The sequence below is a fragment of the Pongo pygmaeus genome, chromosome 10, assembly GCF_028885625.2.
Source record: "Pongo pygmaeus isolate AG05252 chromosome 10, NHGRI_mPonPyg2-v2.0_pri, whole genome shotgun sequence".
NCBI classification, from domain to species: Eukaryota; Metazoa; Chordata; class Mammalia; order Primates; family Hominidae; genus Pongo; species Pongo pygmaeus.
The window spans coordinates 96,899,147-96,914,121 of NC_072383.2; the positions used below are offsets into that span (position 1 = coordinate 96,899,147).

At 43.2% G+C, this 14,975-nt stretch overlaps 1 long non-coding RNA gene across 1 annotated transcript in view; it reads right to left on the bottom strand.

Annotated features, from left to right (window-relative positions):
• Positions 1-14,975, bottom strand: part of LOC129010853 (uncharacterized) — a 148,911-nt gene that overhangs the window by 84,462 nt on the left and 49,474 nt on the right. The window lies entirely within an intron of this gene.

Genomic DNA, 14,975 nt, shown 5'->3' on the forward strand with positions numbered 1-14,975 from the left:
TAAATAGCAAATGTGGCCATCTCCCTCCTCATTGTCTAAGTGCTTGCTTTTCCTCAAGCATCAACATTCATCTATTTTTACACCCTTTTCTCAGTTTATGTTTCTATTCTTTAAATGTATTCCTTTTGTAATACTATCATTGGAAATGTTTCTAATTATTTCTAATGACAATAAAACATTTCTGCTGTATTGTGGGCTTCAGTGGGCTGGTCTAGGAGTCTTAAACACCATTTTATAGCAGTTTCTACAAGAAAATGTATTTCAAGTGCTAATAGCTGAGTTGTAAACTTCAAAAACACAAATCTTTTAAAATCAGAGAATGCTGATCAATTAGACATTCTGAGACCATAAGACTTAAGGTAATTGCCTGTTACAAAATAAACAAGATGCATAATTACTTCTTCTTTTAATGGCTCTTCTTTCATTCAACGAAGGCCTCCAACTGGTATCTAAACAGGAGTTAGAGCCAGCTGCTGTCTCTGCCATTGTGAAGAGAAAGCTTTAAAAATACACACAGGGACAAAAGAGGAAACAAGACAAGGATGCTAAGGAAAAAGACTGTGCAAAGAATTTCAAATATAGGAAACAAACAATAACTACGACAGACAAAATGAACAGTGAAAAAATTCTTGAGGATTTATTTTTAATGGAAAGTTAATTGTTATGCAAATATGCATCCATATGCTATTTTGTTTGTTTGTTTGTTTGTTTGAGACAGGGTCTCCCTCTGTCGCCCAGGCTGGAATGCAGTGGCGCAATCTCAGCTCCTTGCCTCCCAGGCTCAAGCGATCCTCCCACTACAGCCTCCTGAGTAGCTGGGACTACAGGCGCCTGCCACCACATCCAGCTAATTTTTGTTCTTTGTTTTTTGTTTATTTTAATAGAGACAGGGTTTCGCCATGTTGCCCAGGCTGGTCTCAAACTCCTGAGCTCAAGTGATCCACCCACCTCGGCCTCCCAAAGGGCTGGGATGATAGGCGTGAGCGACCACGCCTGGCAACATTTTATCTTTTTTTTTTTTTTGTAGGGAGAGTCTCGCTCTGTCGCCCAGGCTGGAGCACAGTGGCAGACTCACTGCAGCCCCTGCCTTCCGGGTTCGAGTGATTCTCTTGTCTCAGCCTCCCTAGTAGCTGGGATTATAGGCGTGTGTTACCATGCCCAACTAATTTTTTTTTTTTTCTTTTTTGAGACGGAGTCTCGGTCTGTCACCCAGGCTGGAGTGCAGTGGCGCGATCTCAGCTCACTGCAAGCTCCGCCTCCCGGGTTCATGCCATTCTCCTGCCTCAGCCTCTCCGAGTAGCTGGGACTACAGGCGCCCGCCACCACGCCCGGCTAATTTTTTTGTATTTTTAGTAGAGACGGGGTTACACCGTGGTCTCGATCTCCTGACCTTGTGATCCTCCCACCTCGGCCTCCCAAAGTGCTAATTTTTGTATTTTTAGTAGAGACAGGGTTTCACCATGTTGGCCAGGCTGGTCTCCAATTCCTGACCTCAAGTGATCTGCCGGCCTCAGCCTCCCAAAGTGCTGGGATTATAGCTGTGAGCCACCACGCCTGGCTTTATCATCTTTTTAAATACATAGCCACATGAAAGGAAAACGAAATAAAATCCAACCGTCTTGACAGTACTGTTTTGTACATTTTTCACTTTTGTATATTTTGCGCAGCACCATTCTGCCTTTCCCCCATGCATACATATTTTACATATGTAACCACCAGCCTGGGGTATAAAATGAAACTGTATTTTTTTAAAACACTCAAATTAACTTCAACCTCCTATCCCACCTATAGCCAGAATGTTGTTCTTCACTTCCTGCTCCTCCAAGTAGGCTGAGAACCTCAGGGGCACTTTCTCAGACAGGGAGGTCAGTCCTGTAAATACATGCCCTTCCTGTCAAGTGATCCAACATCAACCATAGTCTTCTCTGTACAATAAGCTGGTCAATCATGTGGAGCCCTGGCCAACAATCCAGACTCCCTCTCTTTTATGAGAAGGTTTTTCTGAGAGTATCTGGCTCCATCAATTGTCTTCCATCGAGCCTTTCTAAGGTCACAAGTAACAGCCCCTTGCTTTGAATCCCAAAGAGAAAGGTTCATGTCTTGACTACCATCCTTCCTGAAGATGTATTGGCCTGTAGGCCAATTTGCCCATCTCCTTAGCAATCTTCAAGTTCTATGAAACAAGGGGGTTGGAATACATCCAGGTATAGATTTTTGCCAAGCTAAATCAATGATCACTAGTTTCTTAGCCTGTAACTAGAGCCCATGCTGGGGACTGTCCCCCACAAACAAGGTCTGCTCCAAGGTGACCTGAAGTCTCAAACACAAAGAAATAGAAGTGTCTGGTTACTTTAGATGATGGGCCCTTGATTAAAGTAATAACAATCTGGCCAGGCACAGTGGCTCATGCCTGTAATCCCAGCACTTTGGGAGGCCAAGGCAGGCAGATCACTTGAGGTCAGGAGTTCAAGACCAGCCTGGCCAACATGGCGAAACCCCATCTTTGCTAAAAATACAAAAAAAAAAAAAATTAGCCGGACGTAGTGTTGGGCACCTGTAATCCCAGCTACTCAGGAGCCTGAGGCAGGAGAATCGCTTAAACCCAGGAGGTGGAGGTTGCAGTGAGCCGAGATTGAGCCATTGCACTCCAGCCTGGGCAACAAGAGTGAAACTCCGTCTCAAAATAATAATAATAATAATAATAATAATAATAATAACAATCCTCTGGGCATGGTGGTTCACACCTGTAATACCAGCATTTTGGGAGGCCAAGGCGGAAGAATTGCTTGAGCCCAGGGGTTGGAGACCAATCAGGGCAACACTGCGAGACCTCGTCAAAAAAAAATTTAAAAATCAGCCGGGTTGGGTGGCGTAGGCTTATAATCCTAGCTACTGGAGATGCTGAGGTGGGAGGATCACTTGAGCCCAGGAGATCAAGACTGCAGTGAGCCCTGATCGCACCATTGCACTCCAGCCTAGGGGACAGGGCAAGAACCTGTCTCAAAAAAATAAAAATAATTTAAAAAGAAGGGCTCTTCAAATAATTGTCTGGACATGTCATTTTTGTAAATTTCTGGTTTTTGGGTTTTTCTTTTTGACACGAAGTTTCACTCTTGTTGCCCAGCTTGGAGTGCAATGGCACGATCTCAGCTCACTGCAACCTCCACCTCCCGTGTTCAAGCGATTCTCCTGCCTCAGCCACCTGAGTAGCTGGGATTACAGGCATGCGCCACCAAGCCTGGCTAATTTTTTATTTTTAGTAGAGACGGGGTTTCTCCATGTTGGTCAGGCTGGTCTCGAACTCCCGACCTCAGGTGATCCAGCCACCTCGGCCTCCCAAAGTACTCGGATTATAGGCGTGAGTCACCACGCCTGGCCCATTTCTGTAAATTTCTAAATTTTATAAATGCCATACTCTGAGACAGGCGGCATTATGCATAGATGGATTTTCCCCAAGATGCAGTAAGCATAGAACTTAATGCCATAGTGAATTCATAATTGATCTCTTGAGGGAGACTTGCCTAAGTTTATATGTATTGGTTGTGGATTCCAAGCATCTGGCACAAAGTGACTGATATCCTGGTGAGGTTGAGACTAGGATAACTTTCTCTTTGCACTTGTGTGTTTCCATTGTGCTCCTTCTTTCAAATACCACTGAGTGTCTGATCAGGAGCATGCTAATTTCAGGGCTCTGGGGAGATCATCTTGTTTGTAGTAACTGCTCAAAAGGCAAGGGATTTAACTGTATTTTAAAACTTTTGCTTGATATTCATATTTAGATGTGGACTATTAATATTTTAGACTAAAAAGTGGGGCTTTTGAAAGACTTTAGATTGAATTAACTCAATTTCAGTATTCCTAAGAGAGTCTATCAGCCAGGATAAACTAGATTATTACATCAAAACTATGTTTTGACAAAAGTAACAATTTGGGCCAGGCGCGGTAGCTCACACCTGTAATCCCAGCACTTTGGGAGGCCAAGGCAGGCAGGTCACTTGAGGTCAGGAGTTTCAGACTAGCCTGGCCAACATGGCGAAACCCCGTCTCTACTAAAAACACAAAAATTAGCCAGGCCTGGTGGCACACACCTGTAATCCCAGCTACTTGGGTAGCTGAGGCACAAGAATCACTTGAACCTGGGAGGCAGAGGTTGCACTGAGCCAAGATCGTACCACAGCACACCAGGCTGGGCAACAGAGCAAGACTGTCTCAAAAAAAGAAGCACAACAACAATTTGTTTCTCATGCCACACTACATGTATTTTGCAGACTGGCAGGGGTGTTCTTATCACAGCAAATCAAGGGCCCCAAATGATGGACATTCCATTGCAACCTAGTACTTCCAGGAGTGCCAGGCAGAGTACAGGACATAGTAAATCACACAGTGGCTAATAAATTTTCTACCAGGGAATAACACAACATTTCTCTCTGTGTGTGTGTATGTGTGCGTGTGTGTGTGTGTAAATTAATGGGGCACATGTGAAATTGTGTTGCAGGTAAATGATGCATAGTAATGATCAAGCCAGGGTATTCAGGGTGTCCATCACCCAAGTACAATGCATTTTTGTTAAATACAGTCATCCCGCTCTGCTAGCAAACATTAAATTTATTTCCTTTATCTTTCTGTATATTTGCACCCTTTAACTCACTTGTCTTCATCCTCTCCCCTCCTCCTCACTCACCCTTCCTAGTCTCTGTTATCCATTTTTCTACTTTCTACTTCCATGTGTTCAAATGTTTTAGCTCCTACATGTGAGAACATGCAATATTTGTCTTTTTGTGCCTTGCTTATTTCACTTAACATAAGGTCCTCCATTTCCATCCATGTTGCCTCAAATGACATTATTTCTTTTTTATGGCAGAATAGTATTTCATTTTGTATACATACTATATTTTTATGTTTATTTTATTTATTTATTTATTTAGAGACAGAGTCTCGCTCTGTCGCCCAAGCTGGAGTGCAGTGTCATGATCTCGGCTCACTGCAACCTCTGCCTCCTGGGCTCAAGTGATTCTCCTGCCTCAGCCTCCCAAGTAGCTGGGATTACAGGCACCCACCACCACACTCAGCTAATTTTTTATTTTTAGTAGAGATGGGGTTTCACCATGTTGGCCAGGCTGGTCTCAAACTCCTGACCTCAAGTGATGTACCCGCCTCAGCCTCCCAAAGTGCTGGGATTACAGGCATGAACCACCACACCTGGCCCATACTACATTTTTTAATGTATTCATCCGTAGACAGATACTTAAGTTGATTTCATATCTTTGTTATTGTGAATAGTGCTGCAGTAAGAATGCAAGTGCAATTTCATTGGCCAGTAGAGTCATATGGCAAGGCAGGAGTGAAGTGAGATCCTTCCAGGTGCCATGAAAGAACAAAGCAGGAAATATTTAGTTTGCACAGAGCTGATAATTCTCACAGAAAACGACATTCATTCCAGTGGAAGACAGCCAAAGCTGACAATGCTAAAGAACTTGATTCTACCCTGGGTCTGAGTGAAACCCTCTGAGATTAAGCAGAATGACAAACTGGTAAGAGCTGTAATTTTTCTGCACTTTAATTGATAAAAGAAAATTTAATTCTTGGACTTTGATTTCTTCTGGGGAATTTAGTAATGGGAAAGCTTCAAATGTTTATTGTTTTAAAGCGGGATGTTTTTATTTTGCTGATGTTATATTACTTAAGGTATTTTTATGTCATCATCTGGGCTCTGATATTCTACACTGGCTAACACAGCTAGGCATAAATTGAAATGTGAAACAGCATAGCGATTTATTTTCAGCCAAGAGTGCAGAACAGCCTTGTTGATAATTTAATTCATGTTCCTTTTCCATCCCATTTCAGATCCTTCCATTAGCAGAAGATAAACCTCTCACCTGTGGTCACAGGACACTTAGAGGAGCTATGGTTAGTATTAGGCATGTGTTCTTAGGAAGGCAGAAGTGGGAACATCTGGAGAAACTGATGGTCTCCTCCACCGAGGGAAGTCACCACACTGGACATGGAAAACCCTAAGGATGAATAAAGGAACAAAAAGCTGGGGAATAGCAAGGAAAGGCACTACTTACTCCCTTGGGTGAGTTGTACCAAGGTCTAGGCTTGGAGGGATGTTATTGAGAAGCTCAATTGCTGCCATAGGTCTAGGCTATAATCCCTAGTTGGGCTTTATCAATAATAAAGATAATTTACAATCTCCATCTGCATGGAATAAACACTGCATTTGCTTCTCAAATGATCTGAAAGTTGGAAGTCAGAGAAAAGCTGTAATTTAAACCACAACAGAGACCTTTAGGAAACCTTAAAGCAGAATACTTCTTTCAAATACAATCTTAGAACCTCAAACGATAAAACAGATCAAAGTGGAGTTCTTTTAGTGAAAGGGGAGAACTGCGAGTTGTGGAGTTCATCCACTCAGCATCCCCCTCGCCTCCTTTGGGGTCTCTTGAGTGCTCCTCTGAGTACAGCTTGAAAATCACTGCCTTAAGGAATCAGAACCACTGGCCACTTTCCATGACAAAGAGGCAGCCAGAAGAGCCTAACTCCTTCATGATCCCAGAAAAAAATACCCCCAACCTCTCCTTTCAGAGCATTACAAGAATGAGGACTCTCCATTTCCTCACTGACTATATTGGGCACTCCTGAAGTTCAATATGCAGAAGAATCACCTGCCTTTCCTGTTTGCCACATAGATTCCTAGGCCCCACCCTCAGAGGTAATAGGTAATATTCACTGTTTCTAGGGACGATTTTCTTTTTTTTTTTTTTTTTTCTTTTCTTTTCTTGAGACAGAATCTCCCTCTGTCACTCAGGCTGGAGTGCAGTGGCGCGATCTTGGCTCACTGAAACCTCTGCCTCCCGAGATCAAGTGATTCTCCTGCCTCAGCCTCCCAAGTAGCTGGGGGTTCTACAGGTTCGGGAGGAACCTGCACTTTCAAAAGCACTCAGGTAAATTTAGGTTCAGCATCCTGAAGACTACACTTTGAGAAATACAAGAGTCAAAAAGAAAACTAATGGAGAATATATTGAAAGTATCCAGAGGGCCTGGATCATGAAGGGCCTCAAATGCCAAGCAAAGACATTCAAACTTTATTCCATGAACAGCAGAAAGCTACTGAAGTTATTTGAGCAGTAGGGTAGCATCAGCAGAGGTGAACTTCAAGAAAGTCAACCTGGGCCCCGCACCGTGGCTTACACCTGTAATCCCAGAACTTTAGATGGCCAAGGAGGGTGGATCACTTGAGGTCAGGAGTTCAAGATCAGCCTAGCCAACATGGTGAAACCCCGTCTCTACTAAAAATTTAAAAATTAGCCTGGTGTGGTGGCAGGCACCTGTAATCCCAGCTACTCGGGAGGCTGAGGCAGGAGAATCACTTTAGCCCGGGAGGCGGAGGTTGCAGTGAGCTGAGATCGCCCCACTGCACTCCAGACTGGGCGACGGAGGGAGATTCCATCTCAAAAAAAAAAAAAGAAAAGAAAGAAAAGAAAAAGAAAGTCAATCTGAAAGTAGGATGTGAAATTAACAGGATAAGGAAAAACAAGGTAAGAAGCTGTCATGTGGGTCTGAGAAAGAAATAAGGAGTTTCCAGATTTGGACAGCAAAGGTGAAAATTGAAAGAAGAGAATAGGTTATAGTCTTTGTTCTATGGAACTGTAAGAAATAAATTTCTGTTGTTGAAGCCACCCAGGCTCTGATATTTTCTTATAGCAGCCTGAGCTTACTAAGATAGCCTACAAAGAGTCAGTATGATTTGGCAGAGGTTGGAACTGAATATTAAGAGGAAAGATGGATTCAAATATGAGGCCAGGGTTTTTTATCCAAACAGGAGGCAAGATCGTTGTTCCTTCAACAGAAATGGGAAGGAAAGAGATTGAACTTTGGGACTATTGGGCATGCCGGCCATTGTGCTGCCCAGCCACTGGCCCTGCAGAAGTAGTAACGACAGTTGTCAGGAGCCACGTAATCCCTCCAGCCACAACTGGTCGAGCAAGTATGGACCCCTGACCTAAAGGCAGCCAACATATAGGTTGACCAGAAACCTTGGCATTTCCCTGGTTCAAAAACATAGCACAGCCAATCAGATTACCTGTCTCAGGAACTTGAAGGGGAAAAAAGCAAGGAAATGAAGCTGTCAAGTGTAGATAACCCTGAAAAGATGTTGAGAAGCATCAAGGGCTGGGTGCAGTGGCTCACGTTTGTATTCCCAGCACTTTGGGAGGCTGAAGCGGGACGATACTTGAGGTCAGGAGTTCAAGACCAGCATGGCCAACGTGGTGAAACCCTGTCTCTGCTACAAAAAAAAAAAAAAAAATTAGCCAGCTGTAGCAGTGCACGCCTGTAGTCCCAGCTACTCAGGACTCAGGAGTCTGAGGCAAGAGAATCACTTGAACTTGGGAGATGGAGGTTGTAGTCAGCCAAGATCATACCACTGCCTGGGTGACAGATTGAGACTCCATCTCCAAAAAAAAAAAAAAAAAAAGGGTCGTGAACTTAAGAACCATAAGCATAAGTAAAATGAAGATGCAGAAGCTGTGAGAGAGAGGGAAGACCTAAGCTAGCAGCTAAGACATGAGGAAGCAGACATGCAGAAAGTGAGTCTCACCAACAGCACAGCACTAGAGTAGAACTGAGGTCCCATAACAAGGTGCTTTGGGATTCCCTCCTTACCTGGCACATAGTAAGCACTCAAGAAACAGGTACTTCTAGAATTTAAAATAGAGGCCATTTGGGTCCTGCTCCATTCCCCAGTTCCTGCTCTTAAAGGCTTGATGTCCACTTTCACCAGGTTCCCAGGCACATTCATTTCACAACATACCCCCTCATTGCTTGGCAACTTGAATGAAAATTTGTTCACAGTCAAGCAGAAGTGTAAGGCAAGGACATACAGTATGTGGGGTACTTTCAGAAAATCAAGGTATAGAAGAAAAGACTGCTGGAAACACAGAACTGGAGCTCAGGAGAGAGTCAAGGCAAAATGTTGATTTGAAGGTCATGTCCACAAAGTATTAAGTAAGGGCCAGATATATGACAAAGCAGATCACATATATCACAAGAAGAAAGACAAGCATAAATCCTGAAGAAACTCTTCACTTAGAGGGTGGGAAGAGAAAAGAGGCAAAGGAAACAGAATCCATCTTTGTGAAGGCCTGAGCCTGTTTTGCACCAGGTTTATCCATGATGATGTGCATTGATCATATGAACAGAGCTGCTTTTATCCTATACGACTCAGTGGTTAATGGGAGACTGCTTTCCCTGGTTTCATATTTTCACGTAAAGGAAGTTGGTTGGGAATTGCTCTCAGAATCAACACCTGTGGGATAATGGAAGGAAGCAGGATTACAGTGTCTTAGTCTGCTCACTCAAGTTGTCATAACAAAGAACCATAGTGGCTTAAACAGCAAACATTTATTTCTCACAGTTCTAGAGGCTGGGAAGTCCATGATCAAGGTTCTAACCTAATCAGTTCCTGATGAGGGTCCCCTTCCTGGATTGCAGCCGCCAGCTTCTCACTAGATCCTCACATGGCAGGGAAAGAATATCACTCTCAGGCCAGGAACAGTGGCTCACACCTGTGATCCCAGCACTTTGGGAAGCAAAGGTGGACGGATCACCTGAGATCAGGAGTTTGAGGCCAGTGTGGCCAACACAGTGAAACACTGTCTCTACCTAAAATACAAAAATAAACCAGGCATGGTGGCTCATGCCTATAATCCCGGCTACTTAGGAGGCTGAGTGGGAAAATCATTTGAATCCAGGAGGCAGAGGCTGCAGTGAGCTGAGATGGCACCATTGCACTCCAGCCTGGGCAACAGAGTGAGACTCCATCTCAAAAAAAAAAAAAAGAAAGAAAAGAATATTACTCTCTCCTTCTCTTTTTATAAAGACACTAATCCCCTCATTAGGGGCCCATACTCACAACTCCATCTAAACCTAATTACCTCCTCAAAGACCCCCACTTCCTAATACCATCACACTGGGGGTTAGGACTTTCATCAATGAAATTTGGGAGGACACAATTCAGCCCATAGCACAGAGGAAGAGGGTAGGCTGCAATGCAAACACAAGAAAGCCTCACAGGACTGCCAGATTTAGCAAATAAATATACAGGACGCTCACTTAAATCTGTAAGGCAGGGAAAAGTGGCTCATGCCTATAATCCCAGCACTTTGGGAGGCCAAGGTGAGCAGATAACTTGAGTGCAGGAGTTTCAGACCAGCCTGGGCAACATGATAAAACTCCATCTCTACAAAAAATTAGCCAGGCATGGTGGCATGAACCTGTAGTCCCAGCTTCACAGGAGGCTGAGGTGGGAGGATCACTTGAGCCCTGGGAGGTCAAGGCTGCAGTGAGCTGTGATTGTGCCACTGCACTCCAGCCTCAGTGACAGGGTGAGAACTTGTCTCAAAAAAAAAAAAAAAAGACCAGGCACAGTGGCTCATGCCTGTAATCCCAGCACTTTGGGAGGCTGAGGCGGGCAGATCACAAGGTCAGGAGATCAAGACCATCCTGGCCAACATGGTGAAACCCTGTCTCTACTAAAAATACAAAAATTAGCTGGGTGTGGTGGCGCGTGCCTGTAATCCCAGCAACTCAGGAGGCTGATGCATGAGAATCGCTTGAGCCCAGGAGGCAGAGGTTGCAGTGAGCTGAAATAGTGCCACTGCACTTCAACCTGGAGACAAAGCGAGACTCCGTCTAAAAAAAAAAAAAAAAAAAAGAATGTTAGATAAACAGCAAAAATAATAATAATAAATGTCCCATGCAATATTTAGAACCTATAAATACCAAGAAAATTATTTACCTGAAATTCAAATGTAACTGAGCATCCTGTATTTATTTTATCTGGAAACACTAAGGCCTCAAGGCCTCAGCCACCCCACAGGGCACTCTGAAGCTGAACTAGTTCTTTTTTTTTTTTCTTGAGACGGCGTCTCACTCTGTCGCCCAGACTGGAGTGCAGTGGTGCGATCTCGGCTCACCAAAAGCTCCGCCTCCCGGATTCATGCCATTCTCCTGCCTCAGCCTCCCAAGTAGCTGGGACTACAGGTGCCCGCCACCATGCCCTGCTAATTTTTTTGTATTTTTTAGTAGAGACGGGTTTTCACTGTGTTAGCCAGGATGGTCTCGATCTCCTGACCTCATGATCTGCCCGCCTCAGCCTCCCAAAGTGCTGGGATTACAGGCGTGAGCCAGCGCACCCGGCCAAGCTGGGCTAGTTCTTTTAGCCTATCCTGAGTTGGGTAAGGGCACAGAATCTTTAAGTATGAATATTGTAAATTATGTAAATAAGTATGAATATTGGCAAGATGGATTTATACCTCCACATAGGCCAGTCATTGGATGCAGCTGCCCCTAGGAGGAGGGTAGAACTTTGAGTAAGGTGGTTCTCTTCAGCCTCAGGCAGTTCCTGGAAACTGCCAGCTGCTGGAGAGTGTCAGCCAGCTATAATCCCAGCAGCTGGAGAGGTAAGTCCTTCAGTCCTGGAGGGAACATCTGTGTGGTGCAACAATTACCTACAGCTCTCTCCCCAATAAAAACCTCCGACGATACATAATTTATTTATTCCCTTCTGTGTTTTCAGCAATATGCTAGGCCCTAGAGTCACCTCTCCTCTAATTGTAAGCTGTCAGTTAATGAAAAGGAAGAGAGAGAAGCAAATCTAAATATTTGGTCATTTTTAATATTGAAAGTCTCATATTTATTTTCCTTGCTTTTCTGAGTTGGATGGCTCCTGTGATACCTTTTCTTTTAAAAGATATTTTTTCTGATGACACAATTAATTCTCCATCCACTTCTAATAAAATAATTTACAATAAACTAGGAAAAGATATTTTCTTTTTCTTTTCTTTTTTTTTTTTTAGATAGATTCTCACTCTGTCACCCAGGCTGGAGTGCAATGGTGTGATTTCAGCTCACTGCAACCTCCACCTTCCGGATGCAAGCAATTCTCCTGCCTCAGCCTCCTAAGTAGCTGGGATTACAGATGCCCACCACCACGCCCAGCTAATTTTTGTATTTTTATTAGAGACAAGGTTTCACTATATTGGCCAGGCTGGTCTCAAACTCCTGACTTCAGGTGATCTGCCCGCCTCAGCCTCCCAAAGTGCTGGGATTACATGTGTGAGCCACCACACTGGCCTCAAAAGGGGTTTCTAACAAAAACCTAAAACAAGTCTTGTTCTTTTTTTAAATTTGACTCCTTGTAGAATTTAACTCTTTTATTACGGAAATTTTCAAATATACACAAGCATAGAGAAAATAGATTAATGGCCGCTATGGACGTGTCACTCATCTTCAACAATAATCAATATTTTGCCAATCTCCAAACATTATTCTGAAGAACAAAACATTAGACCACATCTCCATAGAACTCAGAAACAACACATAATGATGCCTACTTTTATCATCAATAGTAGACATTTTCCTAGAGTTACCAGGCAATGTAAAAATACCAGAAAAAAAAGAAATAAGTATGAATATTGGCAAGGTAGATTTATACCTGGAAAATCCAGTGAATTACATAAATCTATATGGGCTAATGAAAACTTTCAGAAAGGAAACAAGATTAACATATAAAAATCTACAGCTTTTCTAAAATCAGAAAAAAATCTATTTAAATATGTAATAAAAAAGAAGGCTATATGCAATTTCAGTAGACCTTGGGTTACCTAGGAAAAAAAACTTAAAAATATGAAAGCTGTTGCCAGGCATGGTAGCTCATGCCTGTAACCCTAGCACTTTGGGAGGCTGACATGGGCGGATCACCTGAGTCCAGGAGTTCAAGAACAGCCTGGGCAACGTAGCGAAACCCAGTCTCTACAAAAAATCAGCCAGGTGTGGTGGCACACACCTGTAGTCCCAGCTACTTGGGAGGCTCACCTGGGCCTAGGAAGTTGAGTGAGCAGAAATTGTGCCACTCCACTCCAGCCTGGGTGACAGAGTGAGACCCTGTCTCAAAAAAAAAAGAAAAGAAAATTGTTAAGGATAACCATATAATTTTAATGAAGGCCATAAAAGATATTTCTAGATGAAAAGACTCAATAGTATACAGATATTATGCCCCCAAATTAAATAATAAATGTAATATAATTTTATCAAAATTCCAACAGCATATTTTATAGAATTGGCAAGTTAATTTTAAAGATCATCTATGAGTTGTGCCAAAAAAAGTTAAGATTCATTAGAGAAAGAACTTTACCAGATGTCAACTATGTTGTAAAGTCACAATAATTGAAATAGTACTGTGAAAAATAGACCAATAGATCAATAGAATGGAATTTAAAAGTCCAGAAAAATATATATATACACACACACATATATATGTGTCCATTTGTGTGTGTGTGTGTAATCTTGGTATATGTTAAAGGAGACATTTAAAATCACTTGGGAAATGACAGACTAATAGTGTTGGGACAAGGAGCTATCCATTTGGAAGAAAAAAAGCAAATTAAATCCCTTTCTCAGACTGGGCCCAGTGGCTCATGCCTGTGATCCCAGCACTTTGGGAGGCCAAGGGGGGCAGAACGCCTGAGGTCAGGAGTTTGAGACCAGCCTGGCCAACATGGTGAAACCCTGTCTCTACTAAAAATACAAAAAATAGCTGGGCATGGTGGCCGGTGCCTGTAATCCCAGCTACTCAGGAGGCTGAGACAAGAGAATCGCTTGAACAAAGGAAAGGAGGCAGAGGTTGCAGTGAGCCAAGATGGCGCCACTGCACTCCAGCCTGGGCAACAGAGTAAGACTCCATCTCAAAAAAAAATAAAAAAACAAACAAGCAAACAAAAAAATCCCTTTCTCATACCATACATACAAATAAATTCCAGTTTGTTTGTTTGTTTGTTTGTTTGTTTGTTTGTTTGTTTGAGACAGGTTCTCACTCTGTTGCCCAGACTGGTTTCCAGTGGCATGATCTTGGCTCGTTGCAACCTCTGCCTCTTGGGCTCAAGCAATCCTCCTACCTCAGCCTCCCAATCACCTAGAACTGAACTAAAGGTATGTGCCACCATGCTTGTCTCATTTTTGTATTTTTGTAGAGACAGAGTTCTGCCATGTTGCTCAGTCTGGTCTCAAACTCCTGAGCTCAAGCGATCCTCCTGCTTCAGCCTCCCAAAGTGTTGGGATTATGGGTATAAGCCACTGTGCCTGGCCTCAATTTTATTTTATTGAACCATATGAAATTGCCATTCCTGTTTTTACAAAATGGTTGAATATCAGCAAATTCATATGGCTCAACTTAACTAAATATATATTTTCCTGATTTGCACAAATTATCAATTCAAACACAAAGTTATGACGCAGGCCGGGCGTGGTGGCTCATGCCTGTAATCCTAGCACTTCGGGAGGCCAAGGCGGGTGGATCACCTGAGGTCAGGAGTTCGAGACCAGCCTGGCCAACATGGCAAAACCCCATCTCTACTAAAAATACAAAATTACCCGGGTGTGGTGGTGGGTGCCTGCAATCCCAGCTACTAGGGAGGCTGAGGCAGGAGAACTGCATGAACCTGGGGGTGCAGAGATTGCAGCGAGCCAAGGTCGCACCACTGCACTCCAGCCCGGGCGAAAGAGCAAGACTCCATCTCAAAAAAAAAAAAAAAAAAAAATAGGTGTGAAGCAATGTCTTATTTAAAAATTAACCATTAAACATGCAAATTGAGAAGATTAAATGGCTGATTTCATTATGGGTAGACTAGACTGGAACACTATTTTTTCTGCCATAATAAGAAAATGCCCACATTATTGAAAGCATTTTTTAGAAATTGGGTTGCCAAAAAAATGCTATTGCTGAAGCACAGAAACATGGGGAGAAACTCAAACTTTTCCGGAGAGATCTTTCAGTATTTCAGCACTACAGGTGTGGGCGGACAGAACAGCTCATCCAGAAAGAACCCAAACTGAAAACCTAACTTTCAAATCACACCCACATGGTAGGCTGGTGCAGCAGCCTCCCCAGATAAAGGGAAAATGACCCTTCTCTGCAC